This window comes from Cygnus atratus, chromosome 3 (assembly GCF_013377495.2).
Source record: "Cygnus atratus isolate AKBS03 ecotype Queensland, Australia chromosome 3, CAtr_DNAZoo_HiC_assembly, whole genome shotgun sequence".
NCBI lineage: Eukaryota > Metazoa > Chordata > Aves > Anseriformes > Anatidae > Cygnus > Cygnus atratus.
In genome coordinates, this window is record NC_066364.1 from 61,030,476 (window position 1) to 61,057,560 (window position 27,085).

Below are 27,085 nucleotides of genomic sequence, written 5' to 3' on the forward strand. Positions count from 1 at the left end.
AAAAAAGGAAAACTGGCCCAATGTAGACAACTAAGATGGAAAATTTTACCCCAAATGATTGAAATTTGGCAAAGCTACAAGCACCTGAAAAGGGCAATTAAATGGGAGGTGTCAGGGAATCTAAATAGGTTGTACTATTAGTTTTGGCTTTGAAATACATATTAAAACCATTATTTTATAGTTCCTAATGTGTTAATCAAATGCATTCATTTTCCTTTTCAGTTGTCTACAGATACAGTAATCCTGGCAGCAGCTCTATAACAGTGATTAAATATAGGTACTAAAACAGGTTGTGTTTTGGTCTTCTGGTAAGAAGCTGTAAGAAGCCCAGCAGTATTTATATGCTTTGATGACCCACATGAGTCTTGGATGTATATGGTGTATATTTGAACTTTTCCTGTTCAAATGCATAGTTAGCTTGTTAAGTTGGACAGATGATGGAGAAATAGAAGGCATAGGCAGTGAGTGGCCAATAGTGCCTGTTATCACTGAAGTTCACTAATAAGAGATCCCATGTGCTATGTGTATGATCATGGTCTAGAAGGGATTTATCCATGGAGGTGGATGAAATGAATGATTTTTCTGACACTCTTTGGTCCATCAGGTGGGATGAAGGGCTAAATTCTTCTAGCATATCTCCAGTAAGATCAGTGGAATTGATCAGTGCTGAGTTTAAACCACTAAGTCTTAATATAGTTGATGTTAAATGTCATAGTTCTACAGCTACTGCCTAACTTCAGATCTCTCAAGCTTTGAACACTTTTTGAATGGTTCTTTTCAAAATGGTTCCAAAAACACAGAAAGGATCACTTTTCATTCCAAAGTTAAAACAGAGGGAGAGAGAGAGAATAATCAAAACAGTTATTTCCAAGGAAAAAAAAATCAGGTTCTTGTCTAAGTCACTTTGGTGAGAGGGAGGCTGCACCAGTGTATTAGGAGCAGAATTTGATCTGTTCTTTGAAATAAAATTACACTACTTTAGTGTGCAAAATTTGATTACCTTTTTTTGTTTTTTAATTTATCTGAGAAAGTCATGAATATAGGAGATTATCTTTTACTCATGGGACTCCAGCGTGTGTTATTCGAATTAAACCAGAATATCCAGATGTAAATGAGCTGCTTTTTTAGAGTTCACAGGATGTTCACATTGGCTCAAGTTCTTTAAGACAGACTCCATAACACTTTATTATTTTATTTTCTTAACTCTGAAGGAACATTGTCTGCCTCTGCAAAAAGTGTTGAATAATTACCTGCTCTGACTGAGTATTGACATTTCTTATGCCACCTCTCCCCATAAAGTGCTGGACAGAAATGGCCCCTGAAGTGTATAAACAGAAGCAAATATTCCTGATGGTTTATGGTGGACATCAGCACAGAACTTATTTGCACCCCAAGAGAATTTGCCAGAAACTGCAGAAAAATGAGCATACTACCCAAATTATGCCATTACTAAGCCAATTAAATACAACTTAATTGTGAACTAAATTATTGTTGGTAACGACAAGGATTTTTTATATTTTGTATATCAAAACTTTAGGCCCTGATGGTGTCAGGTGGTGGATGAGGTTGTGATTTTGTTTTCCATCCACATTCTATCACAGGGATCCCAAAAAACATTTAGGTAGACTACATTTAATCACAATGCAGACAGTATCTCATGATCTCACTACACAGTCTCTGTGACCATTTCACATAACTTGTCATCATATAACATTCCTCTGATAGTAGTGAAATTGCTTACATGGGAAATGTCTAATGTATTTTAGGATTTTTTTCATGGGAGATAGCAAGGAAAAACAAAGAAAACAGTCAATTTGCAAAGAGAAATACTGACATTTACCAAGTAGCCATTTAGAAATAGTTTTCCTAGCTTCCGTACCATCAGAAATGTTTACTTTGGATTTGGGGACAGTTGAAAACAGATCTGCCCTTTGCAGCAAGAAATGTGAGAGTGGCACATGCAATCATGCCAACAGCCTGTAGTTTACCATTATGTCTCTGACAGGGACCTCTATCAGCTTCTTCAAAAACTTTAGAGAATGAACTGGCCACGGAAATATTCTTCTTGACCCAGGTTAGTTAGATGTTGATACGTGCCTTGAAGCCTAACTCCCTCCACAAACTCCCTTGGGCTTTCAGAAATGCTTACTTTGGATGTTCTTATTATCCACACACATCCAAGACATTTTGAGTCCTGCTGGACTGTTGACCTAAATGGCACTTTGTGGCATGAATCCCAGGCTGATTGCATGTTCTAGGTAATTATTTCATTCATATTCCATTTACCACACCACAATTTGGAAAAAAAAGTTTAGGTTCAGCAGCTAGCTACGTGTGCCAGCTCTACATTGATTCATATATTATACAAAAGAGAATCACCAAGGTCAGCAATATGTAGAATATTAATCTAAGAAAGAAGAGCTCTCATTCAGTGGTCATTAAAACCAGGAATATATATATATATATTGAATGCAAGTAGGCCTTGAACAACATTCTAGCAGTAAGACTGAAGACAACAACAGAAAAATCTGGCTGAATACACAAAGTGTATATAAGTGTTATATCTTTGTTATTTGTTTTGCATTACAAGTATCTAATATTTAATGTTTGTTTTATGCCATTTAATTTACAGGAAAAAAAAAAAAAGGTCCTTATTTAGCAAGCACAAATCTGTGTTCTGGAAGCTTTGAAACCTTCTTGCACAAGTCCAATGTTTTAAATACAAGCTGAGTCTCTTAAAGCCTTAGGAACAAAAGTATTGCACTAAGCTGTAAATGAAATAACAAATGGTAAATATAGTATATACAGCATAGTATATATACAGCATATACATCTGTGTAAATATAAAATTTAGTGTGTGTGCGCCTTTAGCCTGAAGATTTTCACAAATATTAGTTATGAATCCTTTTGCTTAGCAAGTGTTGAATATTTGGCACAGAAGACCTGTGTTTACTGCAGTAATCTTCTATATCCACATATTAAATTCCCATTTCATTCAGGGGTTGATGTTGCCTCAACATCTGCAGAAAACTGCTTATATAGCTACTGCTGTATTGAGGCTGGGGGAGCACGCTATACTCACCACAGGCATTAAAATCTATGTGGCATTTCCTCAGTGCTGCACAAACAGGTAGATTTTTAATGGGACAAAAAGTATCTGGAGCCTACTAGAGGCTCCGTGTGACCAAGCAGCTCCTTTCTGGAGCACTCTCATCATCTGTATTCTCTGATGCCTGACTGCCTGTAAGAGCTCCTGTACCTGCTTATCCACTGCTCTCACCTTCCTCAACTCTCCCTTATTTTTTGCCAGACTTATCCACCTCTAAAACAACCCCACTGACAACATTTTATAAGGCCAGAGATGGCTTAGTTAACTTGAATTTTGCAGGGAATCAAATATTGTCGTTCATTTTGTTCTATTCCTTTCTCTGTTTTTCATTTTTCAGAACGCTTATAAAAGCTTCAATGTAAGGCCTGTGTTATTTTTATGTTTGCAGATTATCTAGCATAACATGATATGGTCCACACTTTCATCAGCCTTAAAAATATAACATTGTTCAAACATTATATTTCACCACCATTTTCCCTGGCTACTGAAACATGGGATAGGACACATTAACTGCTTGAAAATGTAAAATAGCAGCATTTAGCTGCCAAGGGCTGGACATGGAGAATACATTGACCCTGTAAAAATCTCCCTAAGTTTTTGGTTAATTATTCATCTTGAATGTGATCCAATTAAAGTTGCACATAAAAATGCTGTCGTATCTTGAGTAACTAGCACTTTAACATTTCAGATTCTGCCTTTTTTTGTTAGCCCAGTGTTGCAACCTAGCATTCATCCAAGGCAATGCAGACTGTTCTTCCTCACATAGCAGCTGCCACAATATGCAGCTGTCTGTACAGCTGAGGGTTTCCACTCTTCAGAGTGTGAATTCTCACTATGTGCTCTTCTCTAGAGATATTTCGGAGAGACACAGAAAAGAACAGTTCAGGAAACAACACTGGTCTCACAGTGATGACCCAGAGCATCCCAGAGAAATGGCCCTGGTCAGGTGAAAGCACCTTCAAAGTGAAAGGGAACTAAAAATATGCAGGCAGAGAGAAGGGACTGCTGTGCTCACACCAGCACAGAGCCAGCCCTGCCTTTTAAGCAGGCTGTTAATCATATTGGATGCTTCCTCCAGCCGTCTCCAGAGCTGATCTGGAGCCTGCAAGCACTGGGACTGGTGTGTGGATAGTGGTACCTTGGAAGACGTTCACAGTCCCTGAGACTACTCATCCTGAATTTCTTGGCTGCTTCCTTTTCTCCCACAAGGGCTTGGTTTGTGGAATCCTTTTCACTAAGTCTCTGCATCACCTTTGATGCAGGAAGAAAGAAGGGATGGGAACAGCAGGCATGTCCAGGTAGTTAAGGGTGCTGTCATACATCCTACTATAAGACTAGGGGATGGCTCCTGTGTCTGGAAGAATGTGGCTGCATGTGGAAGTAGACAAGGGGGTTGGCATCAACATTTCTGCATAAGAGAAAGAAGTAGGGGCAGAGAGCTCCACCTCCACTGTGCTGGGACAGAATCCTGGGGCCCAGCTGGGAAGGAGAAAGAAGGGTAGTAATGTGGCTACAAAATTAGAATGAAATAGTGTCCCAATAAGAAAAATAAATAAAAATGGAGTTATCAGGCGTGCATTTTTATGGTATATGTTGTGACAGTGTATGTTGTGGGGGAGCAATGGGGAACTAAAGTGTTAAGCATGCTCATTAAAGTAGTGAAAACTGTAAAAGTGCCCAAAGAAGATATTAATGTTGCCTGAATTTCTGACCTTGTTCAGGTTTGTGTTGCTCTCTGCTGGAATGCAGACAATTCAATCAAAAGAGGCTTGATAAAGGCTCTTTCAAAGAAACAGGCTTTAAGAAACACAATGATGCATCTCAAACAGTCTTTGATAATTCAGCTTCAAAGAAACTAAGAACTAGGCCAACAGTGGGCAGCTCCCTCCAAACTAGGATAATAGTGTATAGGTCCAACCACTAGAAGGAAGAGAGTGAGGGCGAGATAAATGCTAGGCTAAATCCATAATAAGAGTAAAAGTCTTATTCAAATCACTGGATGTTTTTTCGAGTTATTTTAATATGACCAGCATTCCACATAATGTGTTTTCTTTCAATTATTTATTTTTCCTCAAAAATGTTTCTATTAGTATAACATTTGGGAAATATGATGGTTTGACCTCCAGGGCCCTGAAGAGGTCCAATCCCAGCACAAATACAACAAGTGCAGCAAGAGATCAAAATCCTTCATAGTGCCCTACTTATGCTCTATAAAGTTAGAGCCTCCTGTCCTTCTTTTGAAAAATATTCAGTTTTTCACTTAATCCATTTTGAAGACATGGGTCTATGCATTGTTTCAGGGATTCAAAATTTAACAATGGAGGAGTTTCTTCTAAGAGAGAGAAAAACACTGATTCTTTGTTCCACCCTGGGTATTTTGGATAGCATACCTCACAGCCATACTAACTGTGATGACTGTTGTTTTTGTGATGTTGAAGTTGTCAGCTAAAGCTTTCACCTGGGTAATTTAGTATTTGACTTTTTGTTTGGAGAAAGGAGGGGAAGAAAGAATGGCCAGTTGTTTTTTGTTTGTTTGTTTGTTTGTTTTTTCTTCAGTTCAAGTTTTGTTTTCACAAGTAATAACAAGGGTATTCAACACTATAAGGAAGTAAAAACAATAATAATAATACAAGAAATAGAGATGAATTTTACTTTCATATTTATCATTAAAATCAAGGAAGATTTGTTATAACCAATGCACAAAATTAGCGTATACTTGATATAAAATGATAAAATGATAGAAATCATTTATGCACATGAAAGGCAAAGCAAATCTCTCAGTTTATATATACTTGGAAAACATTTGTTTGCTGAGTCCATGCTGAGCATCTTTCCTGCCTTTTCTTAGAATGGTTCCTCATCTCTCTGTGGTTAGCCAGACTGACACATGGTTTGTGTCATTTAAGAATTGTTTAAGTTTTAAGAATTGAACAAATCTCTGCTCTTTGTACTCTTCATTTATGCTGCTGACATATCACTCAAATAACTAGATATGCATTACTCAAAATATTTTTCATTTTGATTTTGATAGCTTCATCTAAACCATATATACATCACTGGAATGTTGCTAAGCCTCTAAAATTAGGATGTTAGAAAGAAAACTACATCCTTCCATACTTTTTAGTGGAGACTACCATTCAGAATATTACAGAAATAGGTTAGCAGATATAGAAACAAGATAGAGTCTAGTCATCCCCCCAAAATTCTGTCTTTTCCATTTAACACCAGATAGTGGAACTGAGCTGGCTGACAGGCACTACAAAACTTGGCCAATAAGTTCATCTCGCTTAAGGTAAATGCCAAGGCAAGATCTATATGGCTAATGGTGGCAGAAAGGAGCTAGTGGTTGAAGTTTTTTTTGTTTACGCTGGCCATTTCCATGACGTAAGTTACGAATTTACAACGGAAGAAGTTGTGTACCAGTAATAACTAATGCAGTAGTTATGAATTGCTGTGCAAAGGAAGGAACAAGCAGGTTGGGATAGTAACAGTAGATAGCCTTTTAAACTAGTTTTATTATCAGAAAAAAAAATGAACCTGGAACCACACCCTGTCTCACAGATTCATTTTCTCTTCTCTTAATCCTCATCCTCAGTTGTCTGGGAGTTTCTGCCCGAAAAAAAATTGAATTCTGTAGAGAGCTATGTATACAAGGAAAAAAAAAAAAGAAAAAAGAAAAAAAAGATGAGTCTGCTGTTTAAATTACCTCTCTTGTATATTTGCTATACATATGTTGGAAAGAGTCCAGAGGAGGGCCACAAAGATGATACGGGGCCTGGAGCATCTTCCCTATGAGGAAAGGCTGCGAGACCTGGGTCTGTTCAGCCTGAAGAAGAGAAGACTGAGAGGGGATCTTATCAGTGTGTATAAATATCTGAGGTGTGGGAGACAGCGGGATTTGGCCAACCTCTTCTCAGTGGTTTGTGGGGATAGGACAAGGGGCAATGGCCACAAGATAGAGCACAGGAAGTTCCGCCCCAGCATGCAAAAGAACTTCTTCATGGTGAGGATGATAGAGCACTGGAACAGGCTGCCTAGGGAGGTTGTGGAGTCTCCCTCTCTGGAGATATTCAAGGCACATCTGGACACCTACCTGGGCAGCCTACTCTAAGGAGCCTGCTTTGGCAGGGGAGTTGGACCCGATGATCTTTCAAGGTCCCTTCCATCCCCTTCGATTCTGTGATTCTGTGATTCTGTGATGTTGAGTACATTTTTCTTCCACTACTCATGTTTCACTTGATCTCACCTGGCAGATTCATAAACTACAACCCAGACATCTGAGGAGCCATTCCTTGTAGTTTATAGACCTAGTTCAGCCATGCACACAAACTGAAGGTGAGATTCATTTAGGAACAAGAACAAAAGCTCATCCATCGATGTAAAAGCCACAGGGCTTCCATTTATCTAACTCTTAACTTTCTTGCTAGCCTGGTAGGGAATGAGCCAAGAGGCAGAGACAGTAGAAAAATTATTTACTCAGAGCAACTGAAATTAGATTAGCTGTTAGTAGACATTGAACTGGAACAACAACAGGTTTAATGAGAATGCTGTGGGAACATAAATACATTGATATAGATGCTTGGGCAAGTAAGAAAGGACTTTTAACAGGATGAGAAAGTGGTTAGACTCTGGGCAGGGCTATGTGGCAGGAAGGGGTTATGTGGAGTAGGGAAGATTGCAGCAGTCATTCAGAGAGCGAACTCTTCTGCTAATTGGGTTTAACAGTAGATTTGTGTTTATACACCACATTTTGGAAAGGTCAGTGCAGGAAAAGATTGCCAGGCCCCTGAGCTTGTTTTTTTTTTCTGCCCATGAACTGGTTTTATACATCCCATTTGTGAGGTCTTTCTGTGCAATCTTTCTTCCCTAGAGGATCTCATCACATAACCTTTTTGCAAGTTCTTCCCTGAGTGTGTCATGGCAGGGATCATATCCTGCAATCGACCTTCTGAATTCAGAACAGTTTCAGAATAGTCTGAGCCCTCACAGGCAGTCACCAGCTCTCTCCCTCCAGAAACCCGAGGAAATTCCTGGGGACATGCTGTCTATCCACCTCACTGGTTATCAAGTTGCTCAAGGGCGCAAGGGTTCAGAGGAGGACTGTACAGGGACCAGCATTCTTGGGACACCAGGGAACAAGAAGAGAATATCAATATCAGGAAACCCAATACTGATTTGCCAATCATCAGCTGTTATGTACCTATGCATGAACTCACATGATGGCATCTGTGATGCTAATCCTGAAAGTTACAGATATCTGACCTAATTTCCTAAGTCCAGTCTTCATTACCACTGTCTGACTAAAGCTCTGGAGAATGGTGTAACCTTCAGGAAAACTAAACCACAAGGATGGAAAGGGGAATGTAAAAAGGGAGAGCTGCCTGTGGTGAAAGATGAAGTGATTAAGAAGCCTTCTCCACAGACGTGGCAGCACAGAGTTGAGACTACTCCTGATCAGCCTAAGGAAACAAATCCAGGAACGCACTGGATAGATTATGATGTTTGAATAGAAGAAACAGCATCTATCTGCTGGCCCACTGTAAAAGAGGCTGGTGAGACTAACCTTACAACGAAGAGGGTGACAGACTTTTCAGGTAAGTAAAATACCAAAAAACTGAAAGTCATGTTTTAAAAAGATATACTGACTTATTAGGAAAATGAATATTTTAATGAGGTGAAGATTAAGAATTAATAAGAATATCATGGTTGCCCTGAAACTGTCTGAGAGGAAGATCTGAGAGTCAAATTAGATTGCTAGTTCTTGCTACTTTTGTTACGTTCAGCTTTGGCCAATTTACTTTGAAATTACTGATGCCCCTCCCCTCAAGTTTTTAAATTGGCAGAACTCAAAAGGCAAAGTTAACATTCTCTTTTTGCTAGAATCAAAGCTTTCATTGTATTAGGATTGCAGTAGCCATGATGGTGCAGGGATATGAGAGGCCAAGTTTAAAGGGAAAGAACCATACCTTCCTTGAATAGCTAGGAAAAACAGGCAAGCTTTATGGTTCACGTGCTTTCCCAGCCAGTGCTCCAATAGTCAAGCTGGGTGAGGGTAGCTCAAGCATTCAGCTCGTATTGATGCCTGAAATTGCTAAACAGAATTTGAGAGCCTGGTTGCTTGCAGCACTGGCTCCCTCCACCTGCTGTTCGCTCTGTCTCCTGCAATGACAAGATAAGCCACCACTGAAGTGCATATGCACATGAGCAGGGGGCAAATCTGGCAGCCAGTGCTTGTCTTTCATTGCAGAACACTTTCAAATCCATGAAAGAAGATCGCTATGAAAGATGCTGGTATTTATTTTACAGTATTACTAGTGCAGCAGCTGCCAGATGGTATGTGGCACTATTTGAAAGGTTCTCAGCAAAATTTGCTATTCATTCTAGGCAGTGATTGCTTGGATAAACCTTGCAAAAAGTAGGTGTATGCAGTATGATCCTGTGCAAAAATACTTGCTTTATCAAAATTGCCACTAGCTTGAATACAGCTATAATATATGTTACAAATATTTTCATAAAGTTTTCAGGTCTAATAAACTGGCCAGGCTGTGTGGCTTGAAATGAAATCCAGGTGAATAACACGTTTTGAATAATTTGAATGTTACTTCTTTTTCTCCTTACAGAATAATAAAAGCATATCTCACTTTCCTCAGTTGCTTTTGAGAAGTGTTCAAACTTTCTGCAATGAGATTCAACTCCAAAACATATGTGTGCATTTGGTATTTATTTCAGTATGTTGTTTCATTGTTAACACCAGATGTCATATGGATTCATTTTCATTTTCAAACAGGTTAAGTATAAAAATAATTTATTGCAAAAAATACTGCGCTATGTGATTGTAAAATCCAACAGTTGTCATCACTAGCACTTTTAATGTCAATATTTTGTTTTCAATTAATGTTTATACCACCACATCCTAACTTTGATATCCATGGATAGCATCAAAGCCAAGGAAAATGAACATGAGCAAAGGTTGTCTTGTGAATTGTTGTAGTACCAAAGTCAGTGAATTACTGCAGACGTTTTTGTAGCATTCAGTCTTCTCTCCTGAATTGCATGTTTTAATCTTATGCCCACCATTCTAGTAAAAAAAAAAAAGGGGGGGGGGGGGGGACATGGACCTACAATCTGTTCTGTGTGAAAGCATATCCTGTATAGCTGAAATTTAGATTATGTATCCTTCCTGCCCTACCTTCTTTCCTCCAAGAAGCTTCTACTATATTGACAATTTAGAAAAACATGTCCTAAACTGAAAACAGTAGATTTTCCCAGTTTTTGTCTTTCAGATGTTTTCAGATGGCAATCCATTATCCCACAAGATATTTCATCTGAGTCATTTGGAGTATCTTTTCTCAGGTTTCATGTAACTGCAACTCTAAAATTGTGTGTATGTTTTGTTTCTTATGTATTTCCCCGGAATGGGATCAAATGAAGGAGAGGGCTGGCCATTAAGAGCTAAATACACCAGAGATGAGCAACCCGCACACAGAAGGTACATATAAAGTGCAGTTGTCAAAACTCTCGTAAGACTGGATGGATCAGCATTTACTTTCTAGTGGTCTGTACCCATTTTACATAATACATTTAATGATTACAGCACAGATCAGAGTGGAGCAGATGCATGCAAACTGTATATTGTATAAGTTAAGGTGAAATAAGGTAAAATAATGCCATCTCTACTTTTAGTTATTGCTTTTCAGAAATTCAGACCTTAAAAAAAAAAAAAAAAAGCAGTTATAAGCATATTGTGTTAGCTCATATTATAAATCTGCTTCAGGAGCAGATTTATTTTGCTTTTCATGCAATCTGGGATAAGATTGCAGTTTGAGCTGCCAAGCTAGTCACTGGCAACACATATGAGGGCAGGAGCCTTGGGAGCTATTGTAGATCACACTGTTGTCACCTCAGAAATGCAAATGGGGACTAGAGTCTCTTCAGTTTTCCAATAATCTGTGAAGGCTTAGGAAAGGCTAGTTGGCTTTAAAGGTGCCTATTAATGCTGTCTAGTTCCAGAGGTGGCTTTAGGCAAAAGCTGCTGCAGTGGACTTTAAATGGTCCCTGTCAGCCTTAAACCATCTCAGCTAGGGCATGCAGAGGTTCTAACATGTAAACCATGGAAGAGAGAGATCTTGTGGGATAGAAAAGGTGGCTGGGAGAGCAAGGAGGCTAGGGCTTTAGATGAGGTCAGAAACGTGGCCTTCAGAAGAGATGTACAAATGTAACTATTGAATACAGTTGCTAGTGTTTATTTGTACTCCTTGAAAAGGAAGGCTGGCCTTAGATACAGGGATGCTTTATATTTGGCCCAAATTTCCATAAAGTCGATTGAACATTTCCCAAATATCTGGAAAGTTGAAACAGAAGTAGATGTTGATAATTGAACAGATAAAAAGTATAAATCCCTTCTAGAGTATGAGAAGCCTCTTCAGGCAGTCACAAAAAGCTTGCAAAAAGATGTTGACTAACTTAAAATCATAGAATCAAAGAACATCCTGAGTTGGAAGGGATCCACAAGGATCATTGGGTCCAACTCCTGGCTCCACACAGGGCCATCCAAAAAGCAAACCCTATGTCTGTCCAAATGCTTCTTGAACTCTGGCAGGTTTGCTGCTGTGACTATTTTTCTCTGGAGCCTGTCCCAGTGCCCGACCACCCTCTGGATGCAGAACCTTTCCCTAACACCCAGCCTGACCCTCCCCTGTCCCAGCTCCATGCCGTTCCCTCAGGTCCTGTCGCTGTCCCCAGAGAGCAGAGCTCAGCTCCTGCCCCTCCGCTCCCCTCGTGAGGAAGCTGCAGGCCACCATGAGTACAGTCCAGTACAGTCCAGCCCCTCCATTACATACAGCTCCACCACCCAGCAAGCCTGGTGTTGTGTAGACCATCCCACGATCAAGAAACCCAAAATTCTGCTAGTGATACCAGCCTTGCAGCCATGTATTGATCAGCTGGGTCCGTCTGCCTGTTCCTTTCAATATTGTTCTCTGCTACTGGAAGGATAGAGGAAAACTACCTGTGCTCCTATCCTTTAACCTATTGTCCTAAGGTCTTGCAGTCTCTTTTGATTGCCCTTGGACTTCCCTCTTCTACTTCATCACTGCTGACCTGAAAAAACAATAATGGATAAAAATCAGAGGTCTGTATGTACCAGGCTAGTGAGCTTTCTTGTAAAGTCTCTTACCCCAGACACAGGGAGGCAGCAGACTTCCCTGTGGGTTGGGTCTGGTCAGCAAATCAGGCCCTCTGCTTACCTCAGAAGGGAGTCGCTAGTGGCAACAACCCTTTCTTTTTTTCGTGATACAGGTGGTAGGCTGACTTTCCCTAGGTGACCCCTCCAACGCTGGGGGACCTTTGCCCACATCATTGTTTGTCTGTCCATCAAATTCCAGAGCCTCATACCTGTTGTATGGGCACCTGGGAAAGTGAGGTAGATGGAGAGGGATCACCATCTGCCCTGAGCAGAAACTTGCTTCCATTCCCCCATCCCTTAGGTCCCCTCCTTCTGGCTGGTGGCGAGAGGGTAGGGGATCCTTCGCTTCTTTTGTGGCTGGCTGACGCATCTGTCTCAGGGATGGTAGGGAATGATCCCACCAGTCCATCTCCTTCTCCAACTCCCTAACGGTCCTCAGCCCACCCACCTTCTCCTGCAGCTCTGCCACCAGGCTGAGCAGTTCTTCTACCTGGGTGCACCTCCCACACGTGTATTCACCGCTGCCGTCAGACACTGACAGAAAGCGTGGGCACACTCTGCAGCCTCAGATCTGGATGGCTGCATGTTCCCTTGGGAGCTCTGTCTGGGTAGCTGCATCACTTTTTGTGGCAGGAGAGGCCACAGGGGACGCAGAGGACATAAACTTCTGCCAGGTGGATGCCATGACTGGAGCTCCTTGCGAGCGGGTTACAACCACCATTGGAAGTGGCAGTGACAGCACCCTCCCTGTGCACCCTCCTGCACAAATTGCTGCACTGCTCCCTGGCTGATGCACCACAGCCTGTTAGCCCACCCTGGTTTCAGCACTCTCCAGGGCTGGCTTTTGGGAACCCCCCCTGTAAGCTTCGATCTCCCACTATGCTGCAGAATGTGCCTGCACTGTTGCTGATCTCCTCAACGATTGATGCTTCTGCTTATTCATTCTAGCAGATGTGGGTTTTTGGTTCCTATGGGACCCAGGAGAGGAGGCAGGTTTCCTCTAGGGTGAGAAAGTTAATCCTAAATAGGCTTTTCAGGGAAATTACAAGAAGAGCCTGGATTAGGCAGACAGCTTCCTCTGGTACGTGTTGTAACTCTATCCACTGTGAATTTGTAAGGTTAGATTTAGGCTTTGAAGTGAAGGTCTGCATGGTTTTTTGGAGGACATAATTTCCATTTGTCATGAGCCGACACGAGAAATGGAGCTTTGCCTTTGTAAGCCCTGCTCAAAGAATGATGGCAACTCCATGAGCCTAAAGCATGTGACCCCAAATTCAATAGGTGCTCTCTCAGCGGGAGGGCTTGCTGCACTGGACTCTGGCTATCACAGTCTGTCTGTGGGCGTCATCATTAATTGAAGCCCTTAATAAAATGGAAAATATATTCTCACTCTTCGTTTCTTAGAAACCCAAATACAAGAGGGACTGACTTTATGAAAGTGCTTTAGCAATGCACATTCCATAGTTTATCCCATCAGATTGGACTACAGCTATGCAGAACACACTGTACTTCCTCAAGGGCACCCTTTTAAATGAGCCAACAATATAAAAACCTTGTGGGCAACATGAGCCAGGCCTGCACATGTTTTTAGTCTTCACATCTGTTTAACCAGCAATCATAGCAGCATCTCCCTATAAAAACAACAAATCTTAAGCTTCTTCTTATTTTTTAATGTAAAAGCTTTAATATCATGAACTTCATGTCAGGATCCTCCCTGAGTGCACTCAGGGGCCTTCCTGGTCCTGACAAGCAACATAGAGGACTCCACCAATTTGCTAGAATGGGGTCCCCTTGAGAAATGCAGATGGTCTTTGATAGCCATATATTGTGTGGGGATTTTAGTGGTGTCTCACAGTATTAGAACACCCGAACTAGCATGAATACCCAAAGCAGTGTAGCTGTGATGGCATAAGGTGCCCTTAACAGTTATTTACTATATGTAAGACTAATATGAAAGTAGCTTAACTGACTTGCTGAAACATCATAGTGGGAAATATGTGACATGAATAGAGAGAGAATTCACTTTTCCAAGGCAATGTTTGTTTTTTACAGCTGCTTTTTCTCTTGCACTGACTCATTTATTTTGTGTTCTCTCACTTAGCAGTGAATACAATAGAGGTACTTCATACAAATTATTAAGGGCATAACTCTTATTTATTCCCACAGGACAACTCATGTTCTAATACTACATGATGATGATGGCAATAAATTGCTGTATTCATATCCACAGAAATGCCAAAATCCATCTAACCAGTGACTGCTATACTTTGTGACCTGTATTAAAAGAACAGTAATGTAATGTCCAAATGTAATAACAGTAATATAAAAACAGTAATATAATGTCCAAAGAACAGTAATATAATGTCCAAATCTGCATAAATACTCACAGTGTTTGAAATAGGCAGATATATGTATATATCTGTGCGAGTGCCTGTGTGTAAATCTTTATATATACACACTCTGATACGTTGAGTCAGCACTACAAAGAAGTATTGATTTACTTACCACAGCTGTGAAATCAGATGGGTGTAATATCTTACTGAGACTTTTCAAGTTCCCTGTTTACATGTGTTACAGGTAACTACCATACTAAAAAAACCAAGTCACTAAAATGGCACTTTGCTGGAGGGTTCGGGATTGTAGATTGTAGAGCAAGAGAGAGAGAGAGAAAGAGAAGCAGAAGCTCACAGGCTAAAGCAAACATATATGGAAGTCTCTACAAATCATTATACCACAGAGTTGCCTTTCAGGAAAACTAGAGTTCATTGTATGGTCTGTAGCTGTTGTGTTGAAATGACTCGGACACTTTTTGTATATGTTTGTTTTACCCTTTGTCACTACCTTTCCATACTATCTCATGATCTTCAGTCATTCTCCTATTCCTACTTTTTTTTCTCATCTCTGTACGGGCTTTTTTCTTCTCCCTGAAGCCCGGACACTAGTACAAAAGAAATTAGCACCTAACTCTACTGGGTTCTTAATTAGCTAGGAAGAGCAGTTGCATTTTTAGCACAAACTGAGATAATTGTTAGATATTTTTTATCCTGAAGTTTAGAAGTGTTTTGCTGAGAGTTTTATGGCTAGGAGATTTGACCAAATTACAATTTATAGCAACATAATTTTGATGATGGAAGCAGCATATGATTGCCCAGCTCCTGGAAGATATTCCTGCCAAGTTTTATGTTTGTATTGCAAAGTTTGGAGACACTAGAGTTCATCACTAAAACATTGCCAAGAGTTCAGTATGGGAAGAAAAGTTATATTTCTTCAATCATGCTGAAAGAAAGAGCTAAACTTTTTATTTTTCTTCCAAATCAGAAAAAAAAAAAAGTCAAAGCTGACACATAGTAAGAAAAAGAAACCTAACCTGAATCATTATATCTGATAAAGTTATAAGAAAGTGAAAATTTTAAGTGGTGAAGCTGGAGATCATCAGTTCTGGCCAAATTCATAGGTAACTTGATAGTTGTGTTGTGACAATTATTTGGTGCTTTGTTAGTGTCAGTCTATGTACCAAAAAAATAGAAAATTTCCACAGCATTTGGCATGGACAATACACTTAAGAAAACAATGTAACTCTCTTCTGACAGTTGCCATGAATCTACATATCAGCAGTAATAACCTCTGTGTAATCTCACATATAAAATCCTGATTTACCTTATTTCTATAAATGCTGATCTCTGGAAAGAGTACCTTCCTTATCCCTTCTTTCCTTCTTGTCTTAAATCTGAACAATTTGAGGAAAAGCAAGATTACTGGTTAATCTGCTAATCTTCCTTCCCCAAAACATTCTTCAAGACAGATTCATGAAGCACTGGCACCTCAGAACAAGGGCAGTAGAATATTAAAATAGCATTTCTGAGATTATTACAGTGAAGTTATTCTGTAAGATAGACAAATCTAAGAGGTGTTTAAGGCTTTCAACTCTCCGGCAAACTTGATGAACTGCTGCTTCACAGTGACAGCAGTCCTTTGGGGTCCTGCATTTTACACATTTACAAGTACTCTTATCTGACTATCCCAGTCCTCCACTTCTCTTACTTGGTAAATATAACATTAAAAGAAATCAGTATTAATACTGGAGCCACACTAATAGTTTGCTTCTTAAAAAAAAAAAAAAAAAAAAATTAGAAACTTATTTCAGACTTCACAGCCAGCTGTTTAAGATGGAAGGCTGATGAAACGCATTCACAGTAGAGAAAGAAAGTTGCAAGTTACCAATTAAAATGCTGTAGGATGCATAACATATTGCAGCAGTAAGTGGGAAAACACCAAGATTTTATATAATGTGTTCCAAGAAAGATAAGAAAACATAAATTACACATAAAATTGAATTGACATAATACAGTGAATAAATTTACCAAATGGTATCTTATTCAGTAGAATATAGGAAACATAACATAATGGGTGCCAAGCATGCTAAACAGGGTAAAATTCTTGACAAAAAATATATAGTTCACTGCACTATCAAAGCTAATGTATCAATAAACAAATAACTGAGTGAAGCTTATAACAAACATATGAAAAACTGAATGAGGGACCACAAAAATAGATAAACTGTAGAGTAATAGATTTTGATTTGCAAACACATCAACAAAGATATAGGTATAATACATAAGTACAGGCAGCAATAGATCAGCAAAGAAATAGATTGCTTTGTCACAGAGAGAGGAGAAATTTTAACAGCAAAAGGACAACCTAACACATCTTCCTTATCACATTTCAGTTTAACTGCTAAATATTTGTTCTTAGTTACTTATAGATTTTGTATGCTTCACATACAAGTTGTAATATTTTATAGCTTTTATAAATACAAAGAGGCTAAGAGATGAAGTAAAGTTCTAGCTTAGAATCTGAATTTTTTTTACTTTTTTTTTTGAGAGTGGGTTTAAAGGGTGGTGGTCCAGTGCCAATGAGGACAGAGTTTGGATTTTGGAGTCTACATCATATTGTTATGTCTAAAATTAATATTTTTCTAACACATACAATGGGGATGTCATTATGTGATACAGATATGTTTGGACGGAATTTACATTGCTTTTGCTACTTTTGCTCACTCTTCTTGAAAGCTTTCTTCATTATAAGAAAGTATCATTTATTTAGTGTGTAGTAATGTTGTGAATAATCTCACTTTATGCTAAATTTCTAAACATAAGGCACCTACTATAAGCTAGGTTTCTTTCATAATCAATGAATAGCATTGAGCTCTTCCAAAGGGCACTTCTACTCATTCTGATGATTATAAATGGAACCTTGTTAAGTTAGATGAGTATCCTATTAATAAATGAAGTTAAGATGAATCAATATCCAAGTCTCTTCAATTAAGCATTACTAATGTAAAATTAATGCAAAGAAGCTCATATGCTGTAAACTCACAAATTAACTCACTTTGCAGGAATTTCCCCATATAAATACTACAAATAGTCCTAATCACTTTCTTGTGATATTAATGGAGTATATTCCCTTCAAGGATTGTTAGTGTCCACCACAACCTGAAATCACAAGATGTAACCAAGATAGAAGAGTGCAGTTAACTTACATTAAAATTTATTGATTACATTTATTCAAAGCTTTCTATAACCTGGATAGTTTTCCCTTCCCTAAAATTTATGTAACTGCAATTTATTCACTCCTTTCTTCACAACCTTCACTCCTCTGCCACACTTTTTTTACTCTGATATGGAAATAAAAAAAAATATGGCTTTTGCTACAGTTTTAAATGAGGATTTTTACAAGCTAGTGGGGTGACAGTTGTAAAGAGGAGTTTGTGTCCTACACAATCCTGCCTGAGAAGGATCTGAAGGGAGGTGTGGATTCAGAGTTCACAGTATTTAAAAGTAATTCAGTTACCATTTTTCTTTCCATCTTGTTATGCTGTTAATTTTTAAAGCAATTTCTTTTTTCCCCTTACCCTCAGGATTCCCTTTCCATCTGCAGTTTGTTGATATTTTTATTCCATATACTCTGTATTTGTCATTACAACATTCTATCAGGAATATATGACAGAAAATATTCTGGTCAGGGCTGGAATTCATTTCCTAAAGATGTTCAAAAGAGGTGTCTCCGTTACACAACAATTTATTTCCTGTTCACCTGAGATATTGTTGCAATACTTAGTTTATCCCACAGGTTCATTCTGTGTAGGTCGTTCCAAGTATGTTGAACAGACCCTATCAATGTACAGCTTTTACTAACAAGGCAGGGTTCTGGTGGATAGAACCTGGCTCTAGGATACAGACTGTGTCTCCACCTTCAGTGCTGACTCCTGTGAACCTGGGGAGAAGGTTTAATTATTCTATGACTACATTTCTGCACATTTAATAAGGAAAAATGAAGTTATCAATAGTTGTCCTAACATTTGAGATAGACAAAAAAATGCTGGAGACAGAGATGGAGATGTTTGATTCTAATACAACAGTATAATTCCAGTATGTTGATGAGATTGCCTTTTTAAGCATTCTTTCAAAATCCTTAAAACTTCTAAATAATTTTCCAGAGGGAGGTTGTGTGGCACATGGAAAGTGATAATTCTTTTTTCTCTCTCCGTGTTTGCCACTTCTCTGATTTCATTCTTTGTTGACACAGCTCTTTGTATTTGGTGTGAAGACTTAACTTCACTGTTGATACTGTACAGCACACTACATAGTGTCCTGGTATATAAACATTATTGAAAATAATCTAGAAAAAAGTTTTTGCTGTTTTAATTGTTTCTTTTATACCTTGGTGTGCAATTTAACAAGGTACACTCGTGAAAGATTTCTGAGACTTAAAAATAGAATTTTTCCCAAGGACAGTATTCTGCAATCTAGACTCCTGGAAGAGAATTAAATACTATTGAAGTGACTCAGAATTAATACAGTCCTTAAATCCTTATGGGAAGGGCCAGTGCCAAAACCAGAACACTGTTGTATCAGTGATATATGGCTTGTTTACTGCAGAAGACATGCAGACTGAGAAGGTTGGCTGAACAAGTGAGAAGTGCTTCTGCTACAGCTATACAATTAAATTTCAGGTCACAGCAGACAGATCTAGGATCTCTGGCACAGTGTCTTACAGACTAGTAAGTGGCTAAAAGCTTAAGACCTCCTACCATGATCTGATTTCAGAGAGAGTGGCATTAGTTTAGTACGTCATTATTTTGTTGTTGTGGAATGTGATAAAATACAAAAGTTATTTTGAATCTTCTCTTCACAAGAACTTTATACCACAGAAAAATGACTTAAGGTTTAGGTATTTACAGATATATGCAGATTTACAGCAATATATTATATATAAAAAACCAATTACATTTTCAAGCACTTGTCTCGATTTTTGTCAACTGTATTTGCAACATAATCTTTGCTCGAGAATGTTTAAACGTTACAGAATGTTCATCTTTGCTAGGATTCATGTTTGAAGACATTAATAAATATATAGATGTTCATAATTTAGTAAGAACTCTGTCTTTATAAACAATTTTTCTGTTGTCTGATGCTTAAAACCATATGATAACTCCACGTGACAAACTAAACAAAAGACATTTTATATATAATATATCATTCCTCTTCTCCTAAAGGCAGCTTGAGGCTAGGGTGCTTGTCAGGTTTAAAACTCAGGGTCTGGAGCAGGTCTGGATCAGATTAGAGTGTCAGAGAGGAACAAAAACACAGTTGCTTCTTTTTCAATGAGTGGTAGCTGTTTAGCTGAAGTTTCTGTGTAATTCCTGACAGTGTGTGTACAAGGAAATATTTTGTGAATAAGCAGATTATACTAAGAAATTACTTATGGTTCCTTGTAATGGATTTCTTTTCTAATTGCAAAATGGATGTGTAATACTCATGAACCTGCTATCATTTTTCAAAGTAGCCATGCTCTTATTACTAGCTTTCTTGCTTCCTTATCCATTGCTGCTCACTTTCCATCTTCATTAGTTGTGTACTTTCAAGTGATCATCCACTGTGAAAGTAGGAACTTAGTCTTCCTTGCAACTTCTTCTTGTAAAGCACTAAAAGACGTGCTTTGAAAGACTCAACTGTCCCAAATTCACAGTCCTGGCAAGTTCTTATTGTATAGGAGAAAGCAATAAGTGAAATACACATTTATGTACACCAAAACACCTTTCTAGGGAGATGTTTCATCACGCTACCACTTAAGTTGTGTTCTGGACCCAAGGGTATTGAAACATAAATGCAGCATATTTAAGAAAGAGTTCTTAATACTTCCTGGAATTTTATTAAAAGTTCACATGCAGTTCCTCCTGCTTTATGGAAAAAGAAAAAGACAACAACAACAACAACCTACACCAACAACAACAAAAAAACACCTATATGAAGATTTTTCCAAGAATTAAGAATCCATCATAGGGACAAGGAATACTTTCTAGAGGTGTTAAATAGCACTATTGCAGAAACTTAGCATGTCACACATACTGAATAAATAAAAAAAGGACAGCTCCTGTTGGTGGCTCAGGAAGAAGTGGTATCATTGAAAATTAGACAGATTTGTTTATGCTTACTAAAAATAAAAGCTAGAAAGAAGAAACATCCTAAGTATGTGTTGAACATTATTCATATTCCCTTGAGGAAGTTCTAACTTTTATCATGCCTTGTACTGAAAAAAAAAAACAACACCATTTTCACTGAATACCTATATTATACCTAGCACAGTAAACACTGGCAAGACATTTCTGTAATATGTCATGACATTAAAAAGTCCATAAAAAAGTAGAGATTTCTACATCTAACAATTGGGTCCTGCTGTCCATACATCTAACTAGTAAAAAAAACTGTCAAAGTAAGGTTTGCAGAAAAAGAATGCAAAAAGATGACTAGCATCCAAGAATCATGAGCTGTAAATCAGCATGTTTTTTAGTTCAGAATGAGACTACCTTCAATTAGAGAAAAATAACAGGAGAGTCATATGACCTGATAAGGTTAAAAGCTATCAAGAAGGTAAAATACCTTTCTATGGTTTGGGAACTTCAGGGCACCATCACTTCCTGGAGGAGAAGTTACACGAAGCTTTCATGGGAAAAATGTTTGCAAATGATAGTAACATTATAAAAGATAGCCATAGAGTCACACAAATTCATCTTCAGGCAGATGTGGCTTCCAGTTTTGATGGCAGTCAGAACTGGTGGACTTATAAACTTGTTATAAGACTGCTGTGTTTTGCAGAACAAGATTATAGAGAGACTAGCTGAATATTCTGATTTTAATAGTTACATAAATGTTTGAAATCTGATGCTGTTATGTCTGTTTGGAGAAGGAAGACATGGGAAAGTGCATTTTTTAATTAAGTTTGTTTCAGCCAACTAAAATACAAAGTCAGAGCTGTTTGACATTACAGTCACAGCTAACGTTTCCCTTGGTTAATCAGAATTCTAGCAGGCTACTGGACTCTGCTGATTTCTAAACTGCCGGATGCTCTTTCCAATGATTACCAGATATGGATCAATAAAATGAGATCCTTACCAGCCTTTTTTCTGAGTGTTTTATAATACTGAAAATTTGAGCTGTATATAATTGAGATGTTTGTGACGAGTATTTCCTGGAAAACTTTTCCACAGGCAAACTAAGAAAAATAATTTTGTATATGAGTGTATTCAGCCTGGCAAATTGTAACCCCTGATATGATGCTAAGCCTCAGTGCAAAGGATACTGAAAATCTACCCGTAGTCTGAAATGCTGTTCACTGATGCTTTGAAGTCCATCTGCTAGAAGAACAAAAGAGATAGTTTGTAGAACATGACATCTTTTATCCACGTCCTTTAGAAAGCTACAGTCTATCTGTGCTACAAAAAAGTAAAAACCAAACCAAACCAAACCAAACAAACAAATAAACAAACAAAAACCACTTTAATATGTTTAAAGAATTTCACGAGCAAGATGTTGATGTAAACGCTTCAGCCAGTGTGGTTTGTGGTATATAGTTCTTGCTCAATTTTACAAATACAAGCCTTTCTGTAATATCTAGTAAACATTAAAAAAAAAAAAAAAAAAAAAAGATAAACATAATGGCATTAACAGTATTCCTTTTATTCCTTTTCTCCAAACTTTAATTCCTGGATTCAATCTTCTTTATAAGATATTTCAACAGCTGGTCAAAAGTCCTTTATAGTATGAATTAATCGAGATACATTTAAATGAGCTAAGTGAGTTTACAACTTTTTGGGGGAGGGTCCACACTTTCTAGCTTAATGGTTCAATCAGGCTATAATTTTGAATCAAAATATTTTTCCAAAGCATTCATATGCCAGTAGTAACTAAGACTTCAAGCATCCAGATCTGCAATCAAAAGTGTAATAACTCATTACAGACTAATGTCATAGGACATCTTGCAGCAATTCTCAGTCACTAACTACCTTGTTACTTAAGAACTTAAGACCATGTGGATTTGACTGTCATGGGTTTGGATTATACTCATATTTAAATGTAAGTGGAAGAGAAGGAAAAATTGTGGAGACTTCCACATTTTAATATAGGAACTGGACAAATGAGTCTACAAGTCCCACTCATGTTCACATTTACAAAGAATATTCTGTCATCCTAACATAATAATATGATTTATGTACAAGAAGCAGACAGTTTTAAATCCTGAAACATGTTTCTAATAATATCTGTGATGCCAGATCACTCAACTTCACTACTTCAGTTTCTGTATAGAGTCTTTCTGATCACTGCAGGATTTTTAAGGAATCAGTGAGGAAGAATAAATTTAAAATGGAAGCAGTAGTAAGAGCAGGAATACAAATTACTAATTCTGTTTATAATGAGAAAGTTCTTTATAAGATGGATGTTCAGCGTCTGGGAAAAAAAAAAAAGAGAGAGGGAGAGAGAGAGAGAGAGAGAGAGAATAAATATCAGCATAGGTTAGTCAATCAGAAAAATGCCGCAAATATCTATCTGTTGTGGCTGTGAAGAAATGGCAATCACAATCCTGAGATGTATCCAAAAAAGTGTTTTCTAGAAAAGATCAGATAGCCTGTGAATGCCTTCAGCTAGAAAACTTTGTGCAGTTCTACCCACGTATATTTTAGATGCATTTGTTCAAAAGTAATACAGATCCAAAGGAGGCCTGCAGTGACAACTGAGGAAATGTAGACAGCGTTCTACAAAATGAGAAAAAGAGCTTGGTTTGTTTTCCCTAGCAAAGTGGAGCTTGAGAAGAAATACTGTTGTATTGCATTCATGCAATGCATTGATAGAAAATGCATTGATGAAGTGCATTTATAACAGAAAAAGCGAATAACTGCTAGACTTGTCATATCTAAATTTAGGATGGAAGTTAGAATAAAGTTTCTAACCACCAAAGGTAAGAGACTCTAAAAGAAGATTCCAGTAGGAGGAGTGTAGGTAGGCATCCTAACCACTTTTGATTCCTTCATGTAAAGGACTATACGACATGCAACAGCAAGAGATTGATAGGCTTTTATGTTGTCAGATATGTAAATTCAACATTATAAATCCACCAAAGTTTCAGTTATAAAAAATACTTTTTAGCAAGACTCAAGAATATTCATCCTTGGGTAATGAAGCAGAATTTGAAAACGTACATGGTTTTAAAAAGGAAATATGCAGCTTGTTGCTGTTGTATATTTTCAGTGAGAAAGACATTATGAAGTAGTGAATAGGCTCAAGGCTAGTTATTGTAATAGTTATTGTAATACCTGCAGAATATCTTAGTGTGTTCTTGTCTCAATTCCATAAATATTGTTCTGTCTAGGACTTGTCTGGAACTGCATTTAAGGTAGCAATGAATAAGTTCAATGCCACTATTTATTTGTAACATTTGAGAGTGATTGTGTCTGTCCTTGAAAACAAATTGTGCATAGATATTAGCTAATAGGCTAGGATTCAGTTCAGTAAGCCTGAGGTAATCTTGGTAACCTATAAGAAGTAACTGGTAACCTATAAGAAGTAACTGAATGCATTCAAAGACTATACCTGTTCCTCCTATTTAATGTTTCTGTTTTTCATAACTCATGTTTACAAACTACTGTAGCGTTGATGCCAGGCTGCTGTAAAATAATCATATTTCAGTGCTGCTGAGGAAAGCTATTCTCCATATTTGGCTTGCAAACTGCATCAGTCTGCTTTGAACACAGACCAGGTCACTGCAAGCTATGCTTTTTCCATTTCGAGATTAGATCATTTGCACGTATTATGAAAGATTGAACTTTAAATTGATCAAGAAGCCATAGCTGGTACAGAATGTGACACCTGATACTAAAATACTAAAGCATTGCATTTTGGCAGAATACAGGGCAAACTGAATTCTTGCAAACATCCATGCTAATTTCCAGATGCAGTTGAATCATCATCATCATCATCAGTTGGATCATTTTGCAAGAATGGTCTAGAATCTATGTGTTTCAGAACCAGTTTTATATCCTATATCATTCTGCCACAACTCTGGTCAATGGGAGCATTTGAACTGGAGCAAGAAATTAAGGAGAAAAAATGAGTAATACCGAAAAGTAAGAGAAACATCAATCCAAGAGGAGGGTTTTTTTAGGTACCTACAGCTTTGAATTTTTTTTTTTCCTGTCTCTTGTTTGGTCTTATATTGCCAAAATTTAATCTTGTTTTGTGCTCAAGAGACAGTTAACCTCCTTACCCAGACTGTGAAAAAAAGTCAAACAGAGGAAAATGGCGTTTGTAAGAGAAGACAATGATATTATATTTGACTTTTATTGTAAAGTTGCTTTGTTGGTATGATTGTACAGAAACAACCTTTAAATATTAGGATTAAAGTTTGGGATACACACTCTCCTTTTATATGCTAGACTTTGCAACATTAAAAAATTGTAAGGGCCTGAGTTTATAGATAATATATGGCAGAAGCCCTGGACGTGCCAGCTATCACTTTTATTCTCCATAAGACATCACTTCAGTCAAGACTTCTTTTTCCTCAAGATTCCAGGCACTAGTACTTAAAAAATTTATTACACTCAGGATATGAAAGATATGTATAAAAATCAAATGTCAAGGTTTCTTTCTGTTTGTTTTTAATTCCAAAGAAAGGCTCTCATTCTCTCTTGTGTGGGGATTTTGAGGAAGATGACAAATAAATTACAAAGCTTGAGAAAATTGCTTCCAGACAACACTAGAAAAGAACAAAAAGCCACTGAAACCATTTGACTCAGCCTTGGTTTCTTCCAATGAAAAAGAAAAAATCCATCTGGTCTCAGAAGCAGAAGGATTAAACTTTAGAATGAACTAAGATTGTGATGAGTAAAATACAGGCTAAACTAAAAAGCTTTGTTTGTGTGCATGTACGTGAAAAATAGAGGTAGTCTAACAGAGTAATTCCACTTCAGGAAGCAAAAAGAGTGTTTTTGTTTGCTTGTTTTGTCTGTTTGTTGCTGTTTCTTTGTTTGCTTCATAAATTTTTCAATCAGTTTTTATAAATATAAAAGTATATAGAAAAAATATTAAAAAGCCATGGTGGTACAGTCCTCTGTACGTGAACAACTCTATTAATATCTCCCACAATTGTCTCTTTGTATGATGTTGGTCGACAGTTCTGTGTTGCAAAACACATGAAGTTCATCGGCATCATTAGATCAGGTAATCAATGTATGAAAACCAGTAATAAGGGAAAAGCTGCACATATCCCTGCTGCATTACTGTCCTTTGACTTTTTGCTGCTGTAGCCTAAAATACAAGGTGCATCTGTTTAACAGGTTGCAAATAGGCTGGACCAACTGTTTCCAGCAGATGTGAGTCAGAACTCTCCAGAGATGCTTTTGAACTGCACACCATATTTGTAACACACAGATCTGGTTGGGAGAGTACTCGTGGGAGAAGGTTGTGAGAGTCTCATACCCTGTGCAGAGTGAGACCTGACAGGAGGCTTGCACTAAATGAGCTTCTTTGTCAGAGGTTGACTGCAGCAAGAAAGAATTACAGTATGTTCAACAACTCAGTGATAACGTCTTCAGAGAAACCATACCATCATTTAGCACAAAAACGTCGCTAAGCTTTAAGGATAACAGAGCTGAACACAGGATAACGGAAATGTGTACTTGGTTGGTGAAAGCACAGCGAAGTAAAAAGACTTACCAAAGCAGCTGATCAGTGATACCACCAGGAATACAACTGCCTAAGTGTAGCATGCTGTCTAGTGCCCTACCTAACAAAGTACTGGACTAATGGTAGACCTAAAATGTGTTCTTATTTATTCTTGCTAATGAAATAATAAGAAACTGTCTTATGCAAATCATGTTCCAGTTTATGAAAATATTGATTTGGCTTGGGGGAATTTCACTGTGATTTTCAAGCATAAAATTCTAACTGTTTTTATATTTAAAATACATGAAGTTGCAAATAAAAAATATATGTTCTCTCCTTACTAAGCTACAAAGGTAATTGAAGAGTGGAAGCCTTTCCCTTCAACAACATCTTCTCAAACCAAAAACAAGTCCCAGAGAGAACCAGTGTGGTTGGCTCCTTCAAAAGCAAGAGCCTGATGCAAAGAGGGAGCCTGGCAACACTGCTTTCAACAGAGCCAGCTCAAGCAGACCAGCCAGTGTGCTTCTCGGCTGTGGACTGCAAGGATGCTGCCACTGGCTCAAGTCCTGCAAGGGGAGCTCCCATTTCATGATGTGGAGGAGAGAAAGACACCCACCCTCACACATGCACGTATGTGTCCACTCACACACATGCACAAACATTGTGTGCACACCCGTGTTCCTGTCAATGTTTGCCAAGCTACCTAACCCACTTCACTTTCCTGCTGTTTTTTCATAACTTAGCTAAGACAGACTGCTATGAGATAGAAAGGCAATATCAATAACAGGAGTTTCTGCC

General features: G+C 38.0%; 1 long non-coding RNA gene across 1 annotated transcript in view; it reads left to right on the forward strand.

Annotated features, from left to right (window-relative positions):
- Positions 1–8,447: 8,447 nt before the first annotated feature.
- LOC118244171 (uncharacterized) overlaps positions 8,448–27,085 on the forward strand; it is a 40,892-nt gene continuing 22,254 nt past the window's right edge. The window contains exon 1 of the long non-coding RNA XR_007708114.1: positions 8,448–8,703. This is a non-coding gene — a long non-coding RNA (uncharacterized LOC118244171). The remainder of the gene's footprint in view (positions 8,704–27,085) is intronic.